Raw genomic sequence first — 21763 nt, 5'->3', positions numbered from 1 at the left:
AAAAGAAATGTTTCATTGTGCCTGAAATATTGAACCAATTTCCCCCTTTTTAGCCTTTTAAACTTTTGCTCACAAATCAAAGAGTTAGCTAGCTCAGCTCGGAAAACTCGGCAGAAGTCTGTGGTGCCTGATGACAACAAAGAAAAACTCAATATTCTTCCTCAGTTTTAAGTGTCTTCCTAACATAGGAAAACACAGTGGTAAGGGCTTTTTGAGACTATTAGAAAATAATCCAGAGGTGCCTGGGTGGCTCAGTGGGTTAAAGCCTCTGCCTTTGGCTCAGGTCATGAGCTCAGGGTCCTGGGATCGAGCCCCACATCGGGCTCTCTGCTCAGCAGGGAGTCTGCTTCCCTCTCTCTCTCTCTCTCAGCCTGCCTCTCTGCCTACTTGTGATCTCTGTCTGTCAAATAAATAAATAAAATCTTAAAAAAAAAAAAGAATCCAAACAATCAGATAACTGGGGGGGGGGGTTTGCGGGGAGAGGGGGGCAGCACCAATAATTGTAATCAATCTGTCCCTTTGGCATTCTAGGTGGGGGAAGTCTCGAAGAGAGAAATCGTGAAATCCCAAAGTATATATAGGCCTGATTATTTAATGTGAGGGGATCATAAGATGGGTCGGAGGAAGTGTTTTCATGAGGGAACAAAACCAATGAGATGGGAGGAAAGAATTGTCCCATCGAGAGAGGGACCAAAAGTCCCGGTGGCCAAAAGAATTAGAAGAGGGCGAAAGCTGGGCATTAATGGTTTCTTTTTTAGAGTGACAGAAATTATTTTCAGAAATTTATTTTCGTACCAGCCGTGTTTCCACTTTATGGACTTGACCTTTAACAGAATATCCCACAGGCAAAGCTGCAGACGGTGGTTGTCCGCAGGCACTGGGGGCTCCCGCCGTGAGTATTAAGAGCCTCTCTGCTTACCAATGGGTGCGTTGCCACTCAGACACGGCAAACTGCCAGCCTCGAAAGTCTTGGTGCAACATATCTTTAAAAGTCCAGGCGCTTGCCTTGTTATTATTTTCATAAGTTAGTTTAACGAAGGGTAGTGACATACATATGTGCATGTTGTCTTATTTCCCACTGTTGAAGGCCATTTCAAAACTAATCGCTGGGGGTGCCTGGGTGGCTCAGTGGGTTAAGGCCTCTGCTTTTGGCTCAGGTCATGATCCCGGGGTCCTGGGATCGAGCCCCGCGTTGGGCTCTCTGTGCAGCAGGGAGCCTGCCTCCCTTCCTCTCTCTCTGCCTGCCTCTCTGCCTACTTATGATCTCTGTCTGTCAAATAAATAAATAAAATCTTTAAAAAAAAAAAAAAACTAATCGATGTAGTACTCTTATAATTTAAAACTCTTACCTTTCCCCTCATTTTCTCCCCTCCAAAATTATTATGTCTATGCTCTGAGTCTAAGAAAGGGACCTCAAGACTAAGTAACCAGTTTGTAAAGCAAATCTGAAAACCGACATGACACAAGCATCAGTGTTAAGAATTGGAGGGGGAAGAAGAAAAAAAAAATGACTGCAGAGAAATGTGTATGCTTGTTCCCTGCAAAAACATAAAACTGTTATTCATGGAAAGAAGGACAGACCCATAGGAAACTAATATCCGGTTCGGGATATTTGCTCTTTTCTTTCCAATAATTGGGATTTTTTTTTCCCAGTTCCTTTTCTCTTTAGAAAAATAATTTAAAAAAAAAAAAACAGCTGTGGAAAATATCTGTGGGCGATTCTGCAGGCAGGGGTTATTCTGATAACACTTAAATGACTCCTTGTTAGAACGTAAAATCAGAGATAATTCTTTTCAGAAAAAAAATACATGTCACGGGATCGGGTTCCCAGACACGGCTGCTTCACCTGGAACACACATCCAATGGGATGCCTGAGTGTTGGGGGGCGGGGGGAGGCCACCACAGAGCTCTCAGCTTGACTTTCTGGATTAGAGCCTGAAGTATGAACAGAGGCGGGGGAGTAGCAGAGAAGCCTCTGGTGTTCCTGTGAGGGTATCTAGGCCACCTGGTTTCTCGCCAGGTCTTACCAGAGGATGGAAGGTGGCCTTGCAGGCTAGAAACCGCCAGCCAAATCTCTGTGGCTGAGACATAAGCCTAATGCAGGACGTAGAAGCTTTCAGGACAAACACCCTCAAGGTTGGAAATCAGGGTGGGAACCGTGAGGCTGCTGTTGCCTCCAGCCGGTGCTGCCCATCTGCAGCCATGCCCGACTGCCCCCTCCCGCTCTGAGGGATATGGCCCTCAGAGTTACCAGGCCAGAGAAAACACTGGAAAAGCACAGTTCTCTAGAGCAGTGGAATGAGTCCAACCTCTCTCCCATGCCTAGGTTACCCTGTAGTTAGCCTGGGAGAGCAGACCATGATAGAAATCAATCTCTTGAGAGGGTCCCCCAATTTTATGAACTCCAGACCCCACAAAACCTGAATCCACCCTTGGGATTGCCATTTATGAGGTAGAACCAGTGGAAGAGTTTTTGAAGAAGGAAGGGAAGTAGACAGTTGCTTTCTTGAGGTAGCGGGCTTGACGGTGTCCATGTGGCAGCTAAATGCACCATCTGGAGGACGGGACCGAAATCCAGTTCTTCAGACCCCCAGGACGTGACTGTTACATTACATCACACAGCTTTAACCAAGAACCAGTGGTTCTCTCTTCTACCATAACTTTTGAAATAAGGAAGCATCGACCGATGGATTATCTGCAAAGCACACACTTCATGATGTTTTCAAGTTTGGGGGACACATTTATGTCCCTCCAGCTCCCTTTCGTCCGCGGACTCTCTGATAAACAAAGGCAGGTGTTCACAGAGCCACTGACCAGGACAGGATGTGTCCTGTGACCATGAAACACAGCAAGGCTATCTGTACTTTAAAGGGGTGGTCACATCCCAGACTCATCCTTCTTAGGAGAAGTTCAAGATGCTCCATATAGGGGAATTAATGCCTTGTCTGCTCAGAGGAGAAGCCCTTAATGCCTTGTCTCCTTTGAGGAGAAGCCCTGATGTTACTATTTTTACAATGATTCTTTGGGAATGAATACAAGGAAAATACCGTCATCCTGAAGATAAAAATTAACTTGCAAGAGGTACGTGGTAGAAATTACATGCAAATGAAGGACTTCTGCAACCCTGTCTACTAGACCAGTAACACAACCCATAGACCAGCACACCTCCGTGGAGTCACTTTACAGAGCTTTGGTGTTTGCTGTATGCTTAATTAAAATCCTACTCTGGTGGGAAAAACCAGATTTCCAAATGGCGACTTTATGGATTCAATAAAATTTAAGATATTCTGCTTATGGAAAAACTCATTAACCAAAACTAATAAATAAGAGTTTACCCTGCAGTCTGGTTCCTCTTTATTTGACAGAATTAAAAATCACTCTGGAGCAACTTAGTTCATTTTTCACTTGTTAATTGAACTTAATGGTTTAGTAATTCCCTTTCTGTTCTAAGCTTTCGAGCGCTTCATTCTTTCTGGCAGCACTTGCATTCGGTCGCTCTTAACTTTACAGAGCATATATTTAGATGGAAGTTTGAAGAATGAAGCGGGGGAAACACTGAGAACCTTTTACTTGGCTGATGCAAGGACTCAGGGCAGAGCCCTTGGGGGCCGTGTCACGTTGCACTGCCCCGTTAGAAGGGTTCTCCAGCGAAGCCTCAAGGGCCAAGTCCGTGGGAGGGACAATTTTATTATTGAATGCCCCCCACAGCAGATTTCCACTTCTGCTCAACCTCTCCTATAAGAAATTGCCAAAGAACCGGGGCGCCTGGGTGGCTCAGTGGATTAAGCCGCTGCCTTCGGCTCAGGTCATGATCTCAGGGTCCTGGGATCGAGTCCCGCATCGGGCTCTCTGCTCAGCAGGGAGCCTGCTTCCTCCTCTCTCTCTGCCTGCCTCTCTGCCTACTTGTGATCTCTGTCTGTCAAATAAATAAATAAAATCTTTAAAAAAAAAAAAAAAAGAAAGAAATTGCCAAAGAACCAAAATTGTGCATGTCCTGGATAAAAGCTTTCAATTTTGCCCTCGGACACAAAAATTTCCCTTTGGAGGGCTACCGTTGTTCACTTTCATTCTTTCTTTGCACAACAACATATTCAGGATCTACTTTTGTGTGTTTAATTGTGCATCTCAAACTTAACCTTCCCACCTCCCTCTGGTCAGACCACGGGAAATCCACAGAAAAGTGGCTGATAATTATGAATGGCCAGATTGGTGGCTCACATCAAAAACCCTGACCACATAGATGAAGAACCAAATTCCTCATCTTTTATGGTCGGGATTTGTTCCTTGGCCTACCACAACTTGAAAAGTTTATTCTTCAGCTGTTTTGACCTAAGTATCAAGTGGATTAATTTTATGGCTTTTTATTTGCATAGTTTCCTCCCAGTTTTGAACTGACTTACTGTATAATTTGGCATCTTAAATTTTTACTTAACTTTTTTATAGATATAGATACCTGACATACTGACACAATTCTCCTGAAAACATAATTATAAATACCCACATAATATTCCATCATGTACATAAACCATAAATTACTTTTTTCATTTCTCTATTACTGGGCACTTATGTTATTCCCAGATACATTATGCTGTTTGATTCTATTCATGATTTCTTTTTCTGGTGTGTTTATACAGATAGTTATTTCTGGTGCATAAGAAAGTTATTAAACGTGTTTATCTTGTGCCAAGTCACTTCACTAAATTTTTCTAATAATTATAGTTTCTACCAACGAGAGTTATTCAGTTGATTCTTTACTGTCCCTGCAATGAGCCAAAAATATACAAATAATATATAATAGAAATAATATGTATTTTTTCTTCCCTAAAATATAATTTTATTTTTTAACTTTAAGAACTTCCAAAACAATGTTAAGTGATAACACTTATCACTTATTGAATACGTATTACATCATGGGCCCTGCCATAATTTCTTAATAAACATTATGTATTATTTATTATTCCATTACTTGCTAGATTTTTTACTAATTTTTGTTTTTTCCCAAAAATGCCTTCAGTTCCTTAAATAGCTATAGGTTGTTTGTTCAAAATATGGTTCATCATGCTCAGGCAAGTAACATGTTCTTTTTTAAAAATAAAATTTTAAAACTGTTTTTAGACTTATAGAAAAGTTCAGAATTCTCTGTACATGCTTCACCAAGTTCCCCCTTATTTGATAACCTACATCATCCTGGCACATTTGTCAAAACTAAGAAATTCACATTGGTACATACTATCAAATAAACTCGATTTACTTCAGATGCCTCCAGTTTTCCCACAAATTTTCCTTTTCGGCTCCAGGATCCCATCCAGGGTACCACATGATACTGAGTCCTCTTATCACCTTAATTTCCTACAGTTGTGACAGTTTCTCAGCTTTTCCTTATTTTGGATGACCTGAACAACTTTGAAGAGTCCTGGTCAGGTATCTTGTGAAATGCCCCCCAGTTTGAGGTTGTATGATGCTTTTCTCATGGTTAGAGTGGTGTTATAAAGATTTGGGGGAAGAAGGTCCCACAGGAGCATCCTTCTTATCACACTGTATAAGCAGGTACATGATATCAAACTCAGTCTCTGGTGATGTTAACCTCAAAGAAGCCAGCATTTGCTAGGTTTGCCTACTGCAAAATTACTATTCGTTTTTCCTTCCCATACTCTATTCACTTAGCCAGCTATGAAGGCTGGCCCCCACTGAGGTGAGGAGAGGCTAAGTCTCACTTCTTGGAAGAGCAAATGCCTACGTATGTTATTTGGAATTCTTCTGTAAGGCAGACTGGTTCCATCTCCCGTTTACTCACTTATTGAAACATAGATTTATATTAGGATGGATCCCCAGATGTTTACTTGATGCTTTGGGCTCTAAGCCAATACCACAATATTTATTTTGTTGCTCAAATTGTGTCAGTTCCGTCTAGGAGGCTCTTCCGGTTGGCTCCCATGTCCCTTTGACATGCTCCATTGTTTGCTGTTGTTCTGTTGTGTTTTGCTCCATTTCTTTGAGAACTTCATTACTGTCTGGCAAGATTCTCCAGGCTTACCTTGTCCTTTCTCTGCCCCAGCCCTAGAAACAGCCCTTTCTCAGAAGAGTGTGAGTACCTTTCATTAGAAAATGGTATTTAGAAATGAACATCTGGGCACTGCAAGCTGTATTCCTTTTTGCTTTGAAAGGGCTTTATCTTTTTTAAAAAATTGTGGTAATATATACATAACATAAAATTTACAGTCTGAAGCACCGTTACGGGTACAGTTGGGAGGCACTCAGTGTAAGTACACTCACGTTGTTGCACCACCATCACCACCATCCATCCATTGAACTCTTTTCATCCCCCCAAAATGAGATTTTGTACCCCTTAGACAATAATTCCTCATTATCCCCTAACCAGCCCCTGGCAATCACCACGCTAATTCCTGTCTCTATGAATCTGACTGCTCTAGGTACTTCTCAGAAGTGGAATCATACAGTCTTTGTCCTTTCATGACTAGCTTATTTCACTTGACGTAATGTTCTCAAGGTAGCCATAATTATCTTACTTTTACTGGCTGAATGATATTCTATTATACGTATACACCACATTTTGTGTATCCATTCATCTGTTGATGGACCCATGGGTTGCTTCCAGCCCTTGGTGATTGTGAATAACGCTGTTGTGAAGGCAGGTATACAAACATCTCTTTGAGTCCCTGCTTGCAATTCTTTGGACCTTACACCTAGAAGTGGAAGTACTAAATCATATGGTGATGCCACGTTTCATGTTTTTTGAGGGAACTCTGTACTATTTTTCACAGCAGGTGCACCATTTTACATTCCTATTGATAGTGCCCAAGGGTTCCCATTTCCCCACATGCTTAAGCTTCAAACCCACAGAATGTACAACACCAAGAGTGAACCCTCCTGTAAACTACAGACTTTGAGTGATGTGTCAATGTAATTCACCGATTGTAACAAAGGCACCATTTCAGGGGGGATGTTGATAAAAGGGAAAGCCATGCATGTGTGGGTGACCAGGGATATATGGAATATCCCTGTAGCTTCCTCTTAATTTTGTTGTTAACTTAAAACTGCTCTAAAGATAATAAAATCTTCTAAGACAAAATTTAAAAATAAAGACTATTTCCCAACATTTTCCCAAAGCCTCCGCAGGACCACTGAATGATAGGTTGCCTCTAGGGATTGAAAGAATTGCGTTGAGATAGTGTCATCTGAAAGAATTAAGATATTTATTTCGGACAGCTTCGAAAGAAACAATATTTATTTGACTTCTTTCTAGAAACCGATACTATTAACTCCCTCATTGTAGTTATTGTTTTGTTTCACCTGCAAATGAAATAGAAGTTGGGGGTTCCTCTATTCAATGTATGGCAAGCTATTTGCCGTGAAAACACCATTTAAGCAATCACTGGTGGTATTTAACACAACTTTTAAAATAACTGGTAAGAGAGTAAGCTGACAATTCAGCAAAGCATGTCGGGAGGTGAACAAACTTTTTGACACCGTATTCCCTTTCTCTGACAAACTAAGTAAGGATAAATTTGTGAGGATGAAAAAGCTTTTTAAATTGGCTGCTTTAACAGCCTCTTCCCACTAGAGAAAAATCTTTTCTGTCTGATGAGGCTAAAGCAATCTAAATGGAAATATTGGCTCCCACCGATTTCTATTGGCTTTGATGATAAAACCTTCTGCCTCGTCTATTTCCTTTTGATCTAGTTGAAAAAGGATGCTGGGAGAGGCTAGCACCACGCTCCCTCAATGACCAGCTGCTGATACAGCTGTGGCTTGTTAAGGCCACAGGACAAGGAAAAGTTCCAGCATGCTTCCTGTTTTATCACATTCTTAAGTTAACATTATATTACTGAGAAAAGTGATATCCACACAGATGCAGAAATACGGTGTGTACTCCAGGCCAAGTGGATTGTAAAAACGAGGACCCAGCTACATATTTCAAGAAATTAGTATGATGTAAAAGCTTATCAACAGAACCTTTATTCCCACTTAGCAATTTGAAACAAAGATCAGCTTTTAGCTAGTTTACTTGTCTAAGATTGATGGGGAGATAGTTTGAATTCTCTGGAGAAACACACTCTCTGGTCTCAAGAATCCGGAAGGGTTTGTATCCCAGGTCCAACCTCAGAGGCTTAAGGAAGGCCACAGAAGACCTCCAGCTGATACCGGGGATCTGAACTATGACTCTCACTGCTTCCTTTTAAGAAAATGAGAAGCAACTCACTTTTTACAAGGTGTTAACTAAGCTTGGCTGAGCAGCCCAACTGAAAAATCAAACATGCCCAAACACTTCATGTTTATAAAAACAAACTCCATTAACATGCCTGGCTTCCCTTTCATAAAATTGCAGATGATTTACTTCATATCTTAGTGCCATCCAATTTTCCTGTAAAATGCATGTTCTGTATTATGTTTGGCACATTTTAGGACATCGATGTGTAATTGTTGAATTGAATTAGAATTGATGTGTTTTTTTATAAAAATTGTAATGAAGGGTTTCACAGAACCTGAACTACCCGACTGGCATAGAACAGAGTATTTACACGGGTATAAGAACTGGCATGCGGTACTAAAAGGAAGTTAAACTTTTTTTTTTTTTTTTAAAATACCACAGTGTTCATCCTTCCAAAGTTGGACTTAATAGGAAGACGACCAAGAGTCCTTAACAACTTGTTCCATTAAGTCGGGCCTTATCACAAGTCACTCCAGAGTGATCTAAGGGTCTCCAATCCCTATATACCCGATTAAATTATTCTGGTAAACCCAATTCTGGGACTTTTATTCATTTCTTAAAATATTTCTAGGATAATGTCTGCTATTTCTCTTTACCCACTTAAAAAAGATGCTCAATAATAAAGAATATGTAGCCATCATCTCGGTATCCATCCACAGAAACCCAATATACAGAGTTGATGGCCTCTGTTTACCCAGCTCTGATCACATTACCTGCCCTTCCCCATCAGAAGAAAACTTTATCCAAATCTTAATTCAAATTTGCTCACTGACCTGTGGCCGGGAAACAGGGAAGCATTGTAATAGGTTCACAGTGGAAATTACTTTCACTTTTAATTTTTTGCAAAGCACGTTGATGATTTCATGTACTCCTTAGAAGACACTGGTTCTCTTAACCCTATTGTAGATGTATTCTAACTAAACCTACTGAAATGGTGGCTAAGATGAAACAGACGTGGGAGAGTCTTCAAACCCCATGCTTTTCTCATTTCACAAGCAATTTTGTCCTCCTCCCTTCGCCCCTGCACAGGACGGTCCATGACTTTCTCCAAACATGACCCAGTGCATTTTTCCACCCTTCTCCAATCTGTACTGGTGTCCTAAAGAGGAGAGCAAATTTGGTAATGATTAGATCCACAACTCTCCAGCTACTTCTCTAGGGCTATGGTCTGTTCCCAAGTGGGATGCTCACACCCAGGAAGGAGCAAGACACACTATTTGGTTGTAAATGCCATGTAAATTGATATTTAAATGTATTTTTTCCCTAAAGCAAGGAAGAAATATATTAAATATTACTATCAATGTTAAAAGAAGTACATTACATGTACAACTCATAAATGAATATACATATATTTTTGATGCACATTCACCATTTGTTTTTAACTCGTAAGGATTTTCAATCAAAAAAGTTTGAACACAAGTCCAAACAATTCACATTTATTATCTGTGTGACCTAAGAAAAGATAGCTTCAAGACTTACTGCATAATTGTAATCACATTCAGGTCATACTTATGTGCTACTTTATTTGACAGATTAATATAAATTATTTTACCCTGTACTCATGCATGGTGGTATAGTATCGTTCCTCAAACTCTTAGTTCAGGTAAGCAAATGAAACTAAACATTCGTGATTCATCACCTGAATGTTCTAGGTCTTAACACTCACTGCTAAAAACCACACAGGAGGACTAATTGTACAATGCACTTTCGGTGCCAAAGTCTTTTTGTTTTTGTTTTGTTTTGTTTTGTTTGAGAATCAGGGATTAAGATGTCTAGAAGAATTTCTCAGGTAAATATATAGAGAAACAAAAATTATAAATACTTAGCCTTCAAATATTTATAGAGCAACTACTATAATGAAGATACAAAGAGTAATAAACATTAACTGAGCGTTTGCTTTCTTCAAGTGCTAGGTAATAAGGATTAAGTGATGAAAAAAAAAAGGATTAAGTGATGAGCAAATAGCATTGGCGATTCCTGACTTCAAGAAGTTTTCAAGCTAGTGGGGTGGAGGGGAGACAGAAGAATATAAAATGGAGCAAGTAGGGGCACCTAGGTGGCTCAGTTGGTTAAACGGCTGCCTTTGGCTTGGGTCATGATCTCTGGGTCCTGGGATCGAGCCCCACATTGGGCTCCCTGCTCAGTGGAGAGCCTGCTTCTCCCTCTCCCTCTGCCTGCTGCTCTGCCTACTTGTGCTCTCTCTGTCAACTAAATAAATAAAATCTTTAAAAAATAAATAAATAAATAAAATTTAGCAAGTATTTTAAGCAAAAGATGAATGAGGTCCTAGACTGTATTTCTCCATGTCAACGCCTTCGGCTCCTTCTTTCAGATTTCCTCTTCTATGGCCACCACTCCAAAATAGGGATCCCTACTCTTCTCATTCGCTTATATCTTGGGGGTTCCTATGTATTTTTCTCTTCGCCTTGAATTCCCACCTCTGCCTCTTTGTATTTTTCCTGACCAACCTCATTGAGTAACAACAGATTATAATGAGTTTAATTTGATCCTGGTTCTTCTGAAATTCTTCCCTGGGGATAGAATGTTGTGAAAGAGATAACCATAGAAAGTCCTGAAAAAAGGAGGCTTGGAGCAGGAATTGGAAGCAGTAGAGCAGAGCATCCCAAAAGTGAAGGATTTTTACGAAGGAGGTGTTGGAGGGAGGCAGTCATCATTTCAGAGAGACCGGCCAACTCTGAAAGGCACATGTGGGAAACCCATGGGTCCTTCTCTTATTGGTTATTTCCTTTCACTAGAACGATTCTGAAATTGTTCAAAACAATCATTGTTCTAAGTATGTGTACTGGGTCTCAGGTCGGGAGTCTCTTTGAGGGCCACGGCAACTTCCTTCCAATTTACTAAAGCGTGCCCACTTCCCTCACAGCGTAAGAGGCAACGGAAAGCAAACACTTACTCCTTCTGGAAATGTTTTGTGGAGCCTACCCCAGACAAGGCCTGGTGATAGTGATGAGGAGGGCACAGAGATGCATGCAGAAAGCAGTAACATTCCATCTTGACCAAGAGAATGAGGATTATGTTAGCTCCCTCTTACACAACGTGGAAATGCTGTACTTTAAAAAGGACGTTTAGATATTGCTTTCAGCCACATATCCTGCAGCACTGACAAATATATAGTGTCAATATAATATTATTATGTCTCCATCCCACATCATCAGTCACAGACTTATCTGTGTTACACAGTCTCCATTTCAAAGCATTTCAGGGACTCTCCGATGGGTAGTGATTTAGGAAGAGATGAGAATAGTTGCACATTTCCGATAGTGCTGTGGGTGTATTTTGTGGGAATGTTGATGAAGATCATGATCATGATGATAATGATAAAGTCCCCAGCTGTCTGCTGAAATTCCTTTCTGGGAAACAGCTGGAGATTCATTCTCTAAAGATCGCATCTGGCTTGATTTGCCAGCACTCAAATCCCATTGATCTGGTTCTGTTCTAGCCCTCTGTACTCACAGTTCAAAGAGCAGGGAGGCCTGTAAAGAAATTACTACCATATTGTTCAATCGGCCACAGTGAGCAATATATACGATTATAATTAGGAACACATTAAGGGAAGCAGCTCAGTGGAGATAAGCTGCTTGACTGCGTACGCTTTTTGATGAGGGCTTAGCGCCAATCCGAGAAGAAAAAGATTAAATGTTTGTTACCAATCCTTTTGAACTTGTGGCAGGACATGTGGTAAAGCATTTTTGATTCAAATTAAAAGCATCCTAGGATAAAAATAACCCTGTTCTCCCAGGCCTTTCCAAGTGAAAACCATTTGGAGACTGATTTATTGTATAGCCCTTAACCTCTTTCCACCAGCATGATTAACGTAAGCATTTCTGAATCCCATGTAAGCCCGGACAGGTATTTGTCTTGTTACACATCTGTGAGACAAATGGCAATACAAATTAGACACTCAACAGATGTTAAGTTTTCAAAGGCCGGGCAAATTTAATTTGACTGTGCATGTAAATGAAACGCTCATTGCGCTCTGAGGTCAGCGATGTGGGTTACAGGTAGAGAGGGTGGTTGTGCCAAACGTCACCAAAAGGCCAACAATTCAGAAACCCTGAAGAAGGAGCTTCCTGAACCAAGGAGAGAAGATAGGCTGCCTCTGTAGCACCACAGAAGGAGAGCACGGGGAAGGCTGAAAAAGCAAAGGTCTTTGACCATGTAATCAAGAAAGACTTTCCATGGTCATTGGCAAGAGAAAAGACAAGGTGACCATGTTAAATGTTCTAAGCTTCCGTGTCAAGAGGAAGCATGGTTTAGTGGTTGCTTCTGGGAATGGGGGAGAGAATGTTTGTGCCAGATCCAGTCTCTGATTTCCTCTGTGGCCATGGGCAAGTCTTTTAACCTCTCTCTGTCTGTTACCTGTAAAACTGGGATATTGGTGTTTATCCACTACATAGGAATCTGAGGTGGAACATCTTTTTTTGTTTGCTTTGCTTGAGCTTCAGAGGTAGAATTCAGTGATTCATCAGTTGCATATAACACTCAGTGCTTATTCTGTCAAGTGCCCTCATTACTGTCCATCACCCAGTTCCCTTGTCCCCTGCCACCTCCCCTCCAGCAACCCTCAGTTTGTTACATCCTTCCAAACTGATTGCTGATCTCTTGAAAATGGTACTACAAATTGTACATGTCATGAATCTGGAAAGTTTGTAACCATGTGACGCTATCTGCCAAAGGAATACTTGAGTTTAAGTTGGTTTTAATTATATCGTGTAATTTTAATTTCTACAAACAGTGAAGTCCTCAGAGACTAATTTTAAAAAACTCAATTACAATGTTTTCTCACATTCTCTCATTCAATCCCACCTCCCAGACAGACAGACACATATACATGCATACCCTTTCCTTCCTCCCAACAAAATTCTGGGGACTTTTCCTCTCTGTATAATTTCTTTCCTGGTAAGGTAGCTATAAGCAATAGCAGCAATGCTAAACTTCTAAAGCAATAAAAATCAGTAGTTAATTCCACAAGCAAACTTCTTACCACCTTCATTATCAAACTGCCAAGATATCCACAGTCTATTATCTGAAGTAGCATCTTCTAAGTTCCCAGGGATATTGATAAGAGTTTTCTTAAATTTATCTTTATTTATTTAATTTTTTAAAAAAGCTCGCAGTCATATCATTTTAGTCCTATCATATTTGGTTAAGCCAATGTCATTCCGATAATGTACATGGTAAAATTCTAAATGGGGGGCAAAGATTGAAATATTCTCCTAACTTATTTATATGCCTTTACCATTGAATTCTGTCACACCTGTTCTGATGAAAACAATTGGGGAAATACTCATCTCTAGGGTTTTGTTGTACTTTTGCTGTTGATGAGAAAGGCAGGGAAGTTATTCCCAAATCCAAGTGAGACTGATGGAGAATGAGCATTGGCCTCTAGAAAGAAGATTAAGGCCAATGGGCAGGTAAAGTTTTCCTTTCTGTCTTTGCTTCCACTGGGAAGAATATGTTTCTATTACTTTTTTGCTTTGTTTCATTTGTTTGCTTTGATTCTTTCTGCAGGAATCATCATAATAAAAATATTTGGAGCAACCCAGTTCTGTGCCAATTACTAGGGGTCAAATAAACCAAACCTATAGTTTACTATAATTTTATGAATAAATGCATTATGTTTAAATGACCGTCATTGTTCTTTGAAATGTCAATTAGTCAGGAAACTCTTGCTGTTTTCTAGACATTGGTCAGGGAAAGGAGGACTAAGGACTCCCCAGCAGTGAGAACAACTCACTGTCTCTCTACTACATGGCAAAGGCAAAAGGAATATGGGACATCTTCTAGGTAAAAGAGTTATCAGTGAAAATCCATTAACAACTTATACAGCTGATAGCTACGTAGCCACGATGCCCTTCCTATGAGTACGGTAATATCATGTGTTTCTTGGGTCTGCCTTCCCCGCTAAACCCTGAGTTCCTTAGGTCAAAGGCAAAGTCCTATATGCATAGTTGTTCCTGGAATATTCCCAAATGCCTGAGTCATTGTAGTTACCTGTCGCACATTTATGGAATTAAACTGACATCAAGTGACTTGGAACAAGAATATTTATTAAAAATATATCTAGAGTACTTCGTATATGGAGGTTGAATCTTGTTTTCAAAGTGAAGTAGAGAAATTCCATATTTACCTGGGTATTTCTGGCCAGAGTATACAGCTCATTTGTGGTTTAAAGATAAGACATAAAAGCATAAACTCTTCATACTGTTTATGCTGGGTCAGAGCAATCCTACTCAAATATAACATTTTCCTATATGAGTTATTTTTCTCAATCAATATGAAGAGCTTTACTTATATCCTGGGTAAATGTCACTATTTTGTCATAAACTGTCAGAGTGATTTTGAATTTTGATTCTTCTGCCTTGGAATTATTTATTCCTCAGTGCCCTGTGTCATCTGGGAAAGTGATATCACCTAAAAGTATGATAAAAATTTTTAATTCCATGGCCAAAGGGAAAAAACAGTGGGACAAAAATAATTTTAACTAATCAATGGTGTTGGAATGAGGGCTTTAAGTTTGCAGTTATGTTCTCATCCAGTCTTCCTTTCTTTAACATACACAATGATATCCCAAGATTTTTGTTAAACCCTTCGCTGACGAGTACGGGTTTTGATTCTATTATAATTGTAAGTCTGCTACTACTGTGACATCATTCTCAGAGGTGACACCTATGTATTGCATGGTAGCACTCAAACAAGCAAGTTTGGCATGCTCAAGACTCCTGGACAAACAGAACAACACTGGCCAAATCTTGTCGCAAATGCATACCATCATGCTTCTGTCTTCGCTGACACCATGTTCATATTCATGAAAAATGGCCAGAAACTTAGCTCCCTCAAATTTCCTTACCATTAAGCTATTTGTGAAGTGAATCCCATACTTTGTAATCTCGTATTGTAATGTCTCCTCTTTCCTCTAAAATGCCAGATAATTGCTACAAAATGCCTTGTATCCGTCAGTTTTAAGAAATTTTTTAAAAGTACATAAGAGAATTAAATGAGAGAATCCCATTATGTATGAAAATTTAATAAAAACAAAAGTAGAGGTTCAAGTCATTGACAAAGGAATAGATTACTTAATCACTAGCAATGACACAAAAACCTTTAACAGGGGCCCCAACCTTATGGCATTTCATTCCTATACATTAGACAAGAGTAAATAATATGTTGGTTTGAAAAAATCTGAAGTAGTGCTAGAAGACTTCATGTGCAATTTTAACTGACATTTTAGGAACCCAAGAAGTTATAGAAGAAAAAATAGGCATATTGGACTTCAGAAAATCTAAATTGGCAGAAGATGTCATACACAGAGTCAAAAGACCAACTTAGAATAGGAAAAAAAATGCTTGTAAACCAAATAATAAAGGAATAATATATAATACTCATTACCAGAGATAGACATTACATATAAATAAAACAAAACAAAAAAAAAAAAATGACTGAGTTCAGGCCTGGGATAGTTATAGGCAGTTCATGGAAAAGCAAAGGCAAAGAACAACAGTTGCATGAGCAGACGCTCCGTTTCACTGGTAGTGGACAACGGGAAATGTAAAGGCACAGTAATATGTCCATTTATCAGGGCGCCTGGGTGCTTCAGTCTGTTAAGCATCTGCCTTTGACTCAGGTCCTGATCCCAGGGTCCTGGGATGGAGCTCAGCGTTGTGCTCCCTGCTCAACGGAGAGTCTCCTTCTTCCTTCCCCTCCCCCTGCTGGTTCTCTCTCTCTCAAATTAATAAATAAAATCTTAAAAAAAAAAGATGTTCCCATCATTAGGCAGAGCAGCTTTTTTTTTTTTAAGATTTTATTTATTTATTTGACAGAGAGACACAGCAAGAGAGGAAACACAAGCAGGGCATGTGGGAGAGGGAGAAGTAGGCTTCCCATGGAGCAGGGAGTCCCATGCAGGGCTCAATCCCAGAACCCCAGGATCACGACCTGAGTGGAAGGCAGACACTTAACAAATGAGCCAACCAGGCACCCTGGAGAGCAACTTAAAAAAAAAAAAAAGTTCCTTTATCAATTTGCCCTCAAACTAGTAGAGATTAGAAATAAGAATACATTATAGATTTGGATAAAAGGAAATAGTGTGATTGGAAAAAAGAAAATGAGAACACCCATACAGTGCTGGAAACATGAAGTATTCCAGTCTCTTTTAGAAAGCAAGGTGTCAAATACCTATTAAGTTAAAAATGCTCTTCAATCTATAATTCCCACTCATCTATAGATTGAATTATAGATCTATAACTCTATAGTTTCCATATGATGGGAATTATAGATCTATAACTCTATAGATCTATAATTCCCATCATATGGAAATGAAATAGAGAGATATAGATATGAGTATTTCATGAAGCATTGCCTGATTATATTTCATGTTGGATTATTTCAAGTTGCAAGAAGAGACTCAAGTGGAAACAAAGGAAAGCCTACTGAGGAGTGAATGGTTGACTTCGTGTGGTGTGTTCTCACCACGCTCTGTAACCCAGCCACTAGAGGCAAGAGAGCTGGACCATCCGACACGGTGGAAGTATTTTCATGTGCTATTAGTAAGTGAGCAAGTAAGTTACATTAAAGTCTTATTATATAATCTTATATTTATAAAAAATATAAATAATTCCTATTATACATGTGGATAAGTGTGTGTATGTATGTATGTACACATACAGATATTTGCACATACATGTATATCTGTGTATATTTTTACTTGCAATTACCAAACATGGTAAGATAACTAAAACATGAATATTTTGGTTATTATGGGTCACTGGGGGGCAAGAGGAGTGTGAGGAGAGCAAGAAGGGATCCAAAAAAAAAAGTATAAGAGAACAGTACTACATTAAACCCTCCAGCTTATATATAGTTAAACACATATATATCATCACACTTAGTATTTTGCAAAATAACATGGTTATGTTTAAAGGAATGTTTGAATAAAAGTAATGAAAAGGGACTAAGCACAGAAACCTTACAAACAAATCAAAATCCCATTTCAAACAAGTTGAAACTATTAAATTACAAATGAATTAAATAATTCCTGACATTAAGAGTAGCTAGTTCAACTCTATGACAGTACAGAGATCACCAGGAGCTTTCTTAATAATTGTTTCATACAAAACTCACCACCCTGCCTATGATTAAATATAAGGATGAAAAACGAGGATCAGGAAATGCTATCATTAGACATGGCTTGGAGCCAATTTTGTATATTTAGTTTAAGAAATTGATACACTTCCAGGTCAGATTTTAAAGTCATCTACTAAGAGAAAAGATTACATTATAAACCTTCATTCACCGTTTCCTGCCATCTTATAAGGCCACAAAATCTAAATGATGCTAAAAGCAAACCATAGAAACAAATGCTTACACACAAGGAGCCGTGCCTGAGAATTTCAGTATTCTACCCATGAAGCTGTGGGCACTAACATTCTTTCAAAAAGACCCAGCTGAACTGAGAATGAAGAATCACAGCTTCTAATCTTGGCTTTGCTGAGAGCCTGCAGTGTGACTTTGAGTCAAACACTTGACCCTTCTGAGCTTCTGATTCCCTGTAGGTAATAATCCTGGCCTTATCTCCCTCATTGTTTCAAAAATAAAATGAGAAGGATGATTTATGTGAAAGCACTTTGAATAGTAAAATGTGCTATATTATTATTCAAACAAGGCATTATCCTCTCAAACCTACTTAGCAAGGGGTTGTAAATGAAATACTGCATATTAATGCGATCCGGGCTTCAGAGAACTTGGATTCTCTGGGCACCATTACAGTCGAGACTGTTTTTCAGCACAGCATAAATTATGTGCTCCAAACAAGTTTTCAATACCCTTCGGAAGCCTGAGAGGCCAGTGTGAGGCTGCTTAGTGCCCCCCATATAGGTACCACTGGAGAGAAAGGAAGAGTGTTTCAGAAACACAGTGAGCAGGGTTCTGCCTGCCAAGTCTGTGCTCGAGCTGCAGTTTCTCATGTGCACGGGTGCTGAGAATAAAGGAAGCATGTCTAAAAACCCAAGCCCGGGCAGGAATTTCCACACCCTCTGGGTATTTCACCGAGTTACTATTACACATGCGTATCCGCGCAGAAGTGTGAATATACACAAACGTGACATTACAAAAGCAGATAGCTTTTCCAAGTTACACACCCAATTCACCAAATGGCATCAGTTCCACAAACCGGATTTGCTATTGTAATTGGGTCCATTTGCAAGCATGTTTTTTTTTTTTTTTCATTATGGATGCTAGAGTCATTTACCCGTTTGGGGGCATTCTAAGGTCTCCCCAAAGTGCGCTTTTTCACAACTGCATTGTGTAGGTTATATCTCAGGAATGATTTTTCTACTTATAAATCTCAGAAATGTCTGCGTAGTTTGTTATTGTTATTATTGTCTTTAAAATATTAGAGTGTTGGAATGAGGCAAGACTTGGAAAAATTGGGTCATAGATTTTCTCAATCTGGGACCCTGACTCAATCTGGGAATTCTCACGGGCGTTTTATTAGAACCACTGAATCCGCTCATTACCTGTGAGGTTTCAAAGGAAGTCAGATCTCTCGAACAAGGTTCCCCTTGTGTGTCCAAGTGCACCTTGGGCTTTATTCTCCCCACAAGCCCATAAAGGTAATAGCAACACACTCTGGGCACACAGTAAAAAAAAGCCTCATTCCTGGCAGCCAAAGCCCTCAGGGCTGTCGTGTTTCACTCATCATGGCCTCTGGTGGGCCTATGACCACCAGGAAAGAGTTTTTCTCCATGGGATATGGCTTAGAGCTGAAGGGTCAGCATTATAATGTCCGAGAGGTTTGAACCGACATCCCAGCTCAATCACTTAGGTGACTTGGGCAAGTGTGTTAACCTCTCGGATTGGATTTCTCATCTGGCTGAGGGCCATAATAGTTTCTAACTTAAAAGGATGATGGTGGAGGAGGAAGTGAGATCGCGCCTGGAAAGTGTTGAGGACAGTACCAGACACGCCGTGGGCACTGGACCGATGGCACCTGGAAGGGCATGGCTTCTCACCACTGCTGCTGTAGGAAACTCTATAGTTAGGGAGGCATCTAAGCCCATCAAAAGAAAAAAAAAACCAACTTATTCCCAAGCTTAAAGGGAGACAAGCTATACACACCAATTAGTAAGCGTGGAACTACACAGACAGCTTTCCTTTCCAGAACTCACACGTAAAGCTACATAAAATCTGTACAAGGAAGCCAGGAAGATGGGGTCTCTACTCTTCCCGGCAACTCCCAAACAGCTCCATGGCAAAGCAGGAAGGGAAAAACGGATCTAAAAACGACACCTCTGAAGCATTTGTACATGGAGCTTAAGATGTACACGGCATTACAAAACACCGTAGATCCATACGTATTATCTAGAATTATAAACTCTCGGTTGGAAGCATTCATCTCCCTGCCCTTGGTATGACTGTTCAGCATCATGGTAGCTTCAATTTTTAGTCTTTTAAAGATGAGATCAAGCTTGTCTGTATGTTCCTGTGGGCGTAGTGGGGACACAGCTCTGCACAGCTGGGATCAAGAGAATCCTGATTTGTAACATTTGCCAATTTCCATGGTATAAATACTCCACCTGAGACTCACTGAGAGCAAAACTGAGAAGAGACGCAGATGGCCAGTATTAGGGGGCGCCAACCTCACCACTGCGTAAGTGGGACAAACATGGCAGTGACTGTCATCCAGCTAGGTTTCAGTTCTCTAAACCTATCAGGTCACTCCCCCTCTAAGTTGTCTGATTCTGTTTCTCTCTTCAGTCTGAATTATTTCCAGTTGCTTACTTTTTCCCACTGATCTTACCTTCTGGTCTCTGCGTCCCTCCAGGTCCTCTGTTATGAATTATGAACAAGCTGTATGTATCCGGCTGACTGTAAAAATAATGAAAGAGAGGTGTACAAAAATCAGTCATTTAGAATGATATGGATACCTGGATTTCCAAAAATGCCATTACAAAATGAGCTTATTTTAATCAGGGTTCACTATAGTATGTGTCCCGAGTAAGCTGCTGATATTCAAGGTCAGGTCCTTACAAGTGCACACACGGCCCATTTCCAACACGTGTTAATATGGTCTATCAACTTCTCTCTCTACCCAATCCAGTCTGCATGCTGCTGCCAGAAATGTCTTCCTGAAATAACACTTGGATCACATTCCCTGCTCAAAAATTCTAGTGGTTTCTCAGTCCTTCGGAAAAAGCCCAAACCCTTCGCCTCAAGGTCTCTCATAGCCAGAACGCCAATGGCTTCAGGTCCCCACATCACTCATGATCTCTTCACCACGGCCTGCTCACCATCCTCTCTGCCCTTGTATGCCTGTCTTCCTTTATGCAGCAAACGTTTCAATCTACCTTTGATATACTCACATTCTTTCTTTCTTTCTGACCTCAAATTCTTCCTTTTCTGTGACTCTCTTCTGTCCACTCTGATTTGATCTTCTCTCCTCTGAACTTGTCCTGCTATCTTGTCTTGACCTCCCAAATTACTCATGCTATACACTGTTGGTGTTAAAGCTGCTTATATAAACTCCTCACATGGATTACCAACGTGGAAAGCACCAGGACCACGTCTTTGGCCATCCTGCCAGTACTCTCCAGTAGAACTTTCTGTAATAAGGTAAATGTTTTTTTTTTACCCACACTGTCCAGTGAGGTAGCCACTAGTCACACATGGCTATTGAGCACATGAATGTGGAAAACGCAACCAAAGAACTAAACTTTATTTATTTTAATTCATGAACATTTAAGTTGAAATTGTCACAGATGACTAGTAGCTACATATTGGCTACCACAGCTAGACCCTGTACAGAATGTAGTGCAGTGTCTTCTACTTTGGCTCTGATCCATATTTGCTGAAGGAATCGATGAGATTCCCTTATGTAACAGCCTAACCCCAAAACTGCTTTCTAGCTCATCTCTAACTTCTAATTATTTCTTCCTACAGTTATAGCCACTTCATTATCCCCCAAAACCCTTCTGGTGACAACAGCCAAAGGATGCAATTTAAGTAATCATAAATACACAGTCTACTTCTAGCCCTCGAAGGCTCAAAGGTGAGCACCAAGCATGCCAGGAATGGGGCATTTGAGAGCCAACTACTTCTTTTCACAGGCTCGTCTCCCCTTTTAAGGGCCAGTGTGCCAAAGCCTCCACGTCCAAGTCAATACCGAGAACTTCTAGAAACTGTCCTACCACTTTTGGGTCATTTATGCCGTGCTATTTAAGTTCAGTGAAAGTCTACATTTCAGTTTCTCATAGCTGAAACATGGTTAACTCCTGGTTAAAAAAAAAAAAAATACAAAATAATTTGCAGCAAATAACCTCACTTATTTTTGCTCATTCACTTGCACAGATGGGGCAACAGTTCGTTTGCAATTTAAGGAATTTAAAATAATGTAAACACTCTGTTTCAGCAATGTTGAAGAAAAACTAGAAAATTCTTTCTCTCAAACAACTTGGAAAATGCCTCATTTCATTGAGAAACAACTCTGAATAGAATTTTAAAGCAAAATGGACCTTA

The sequence above is a fragment of the Meles meles genome, chromosome 14 (assembly GCF_922984935.1).
Source record: "Meles meles chromosome 14, mMelMel3.1 paternal haplotype, whole genome shotgun sequence".
NCBI lineage: Eukaryota > Metazoa > Chordata > Mammalia > Carnivora > Mustelidae > Meles > Meles meles.
The sequence above is the reverse complement of the archived record's forward strand: the minus strand, read 5'-3'. Positions refer to the sequence as shown.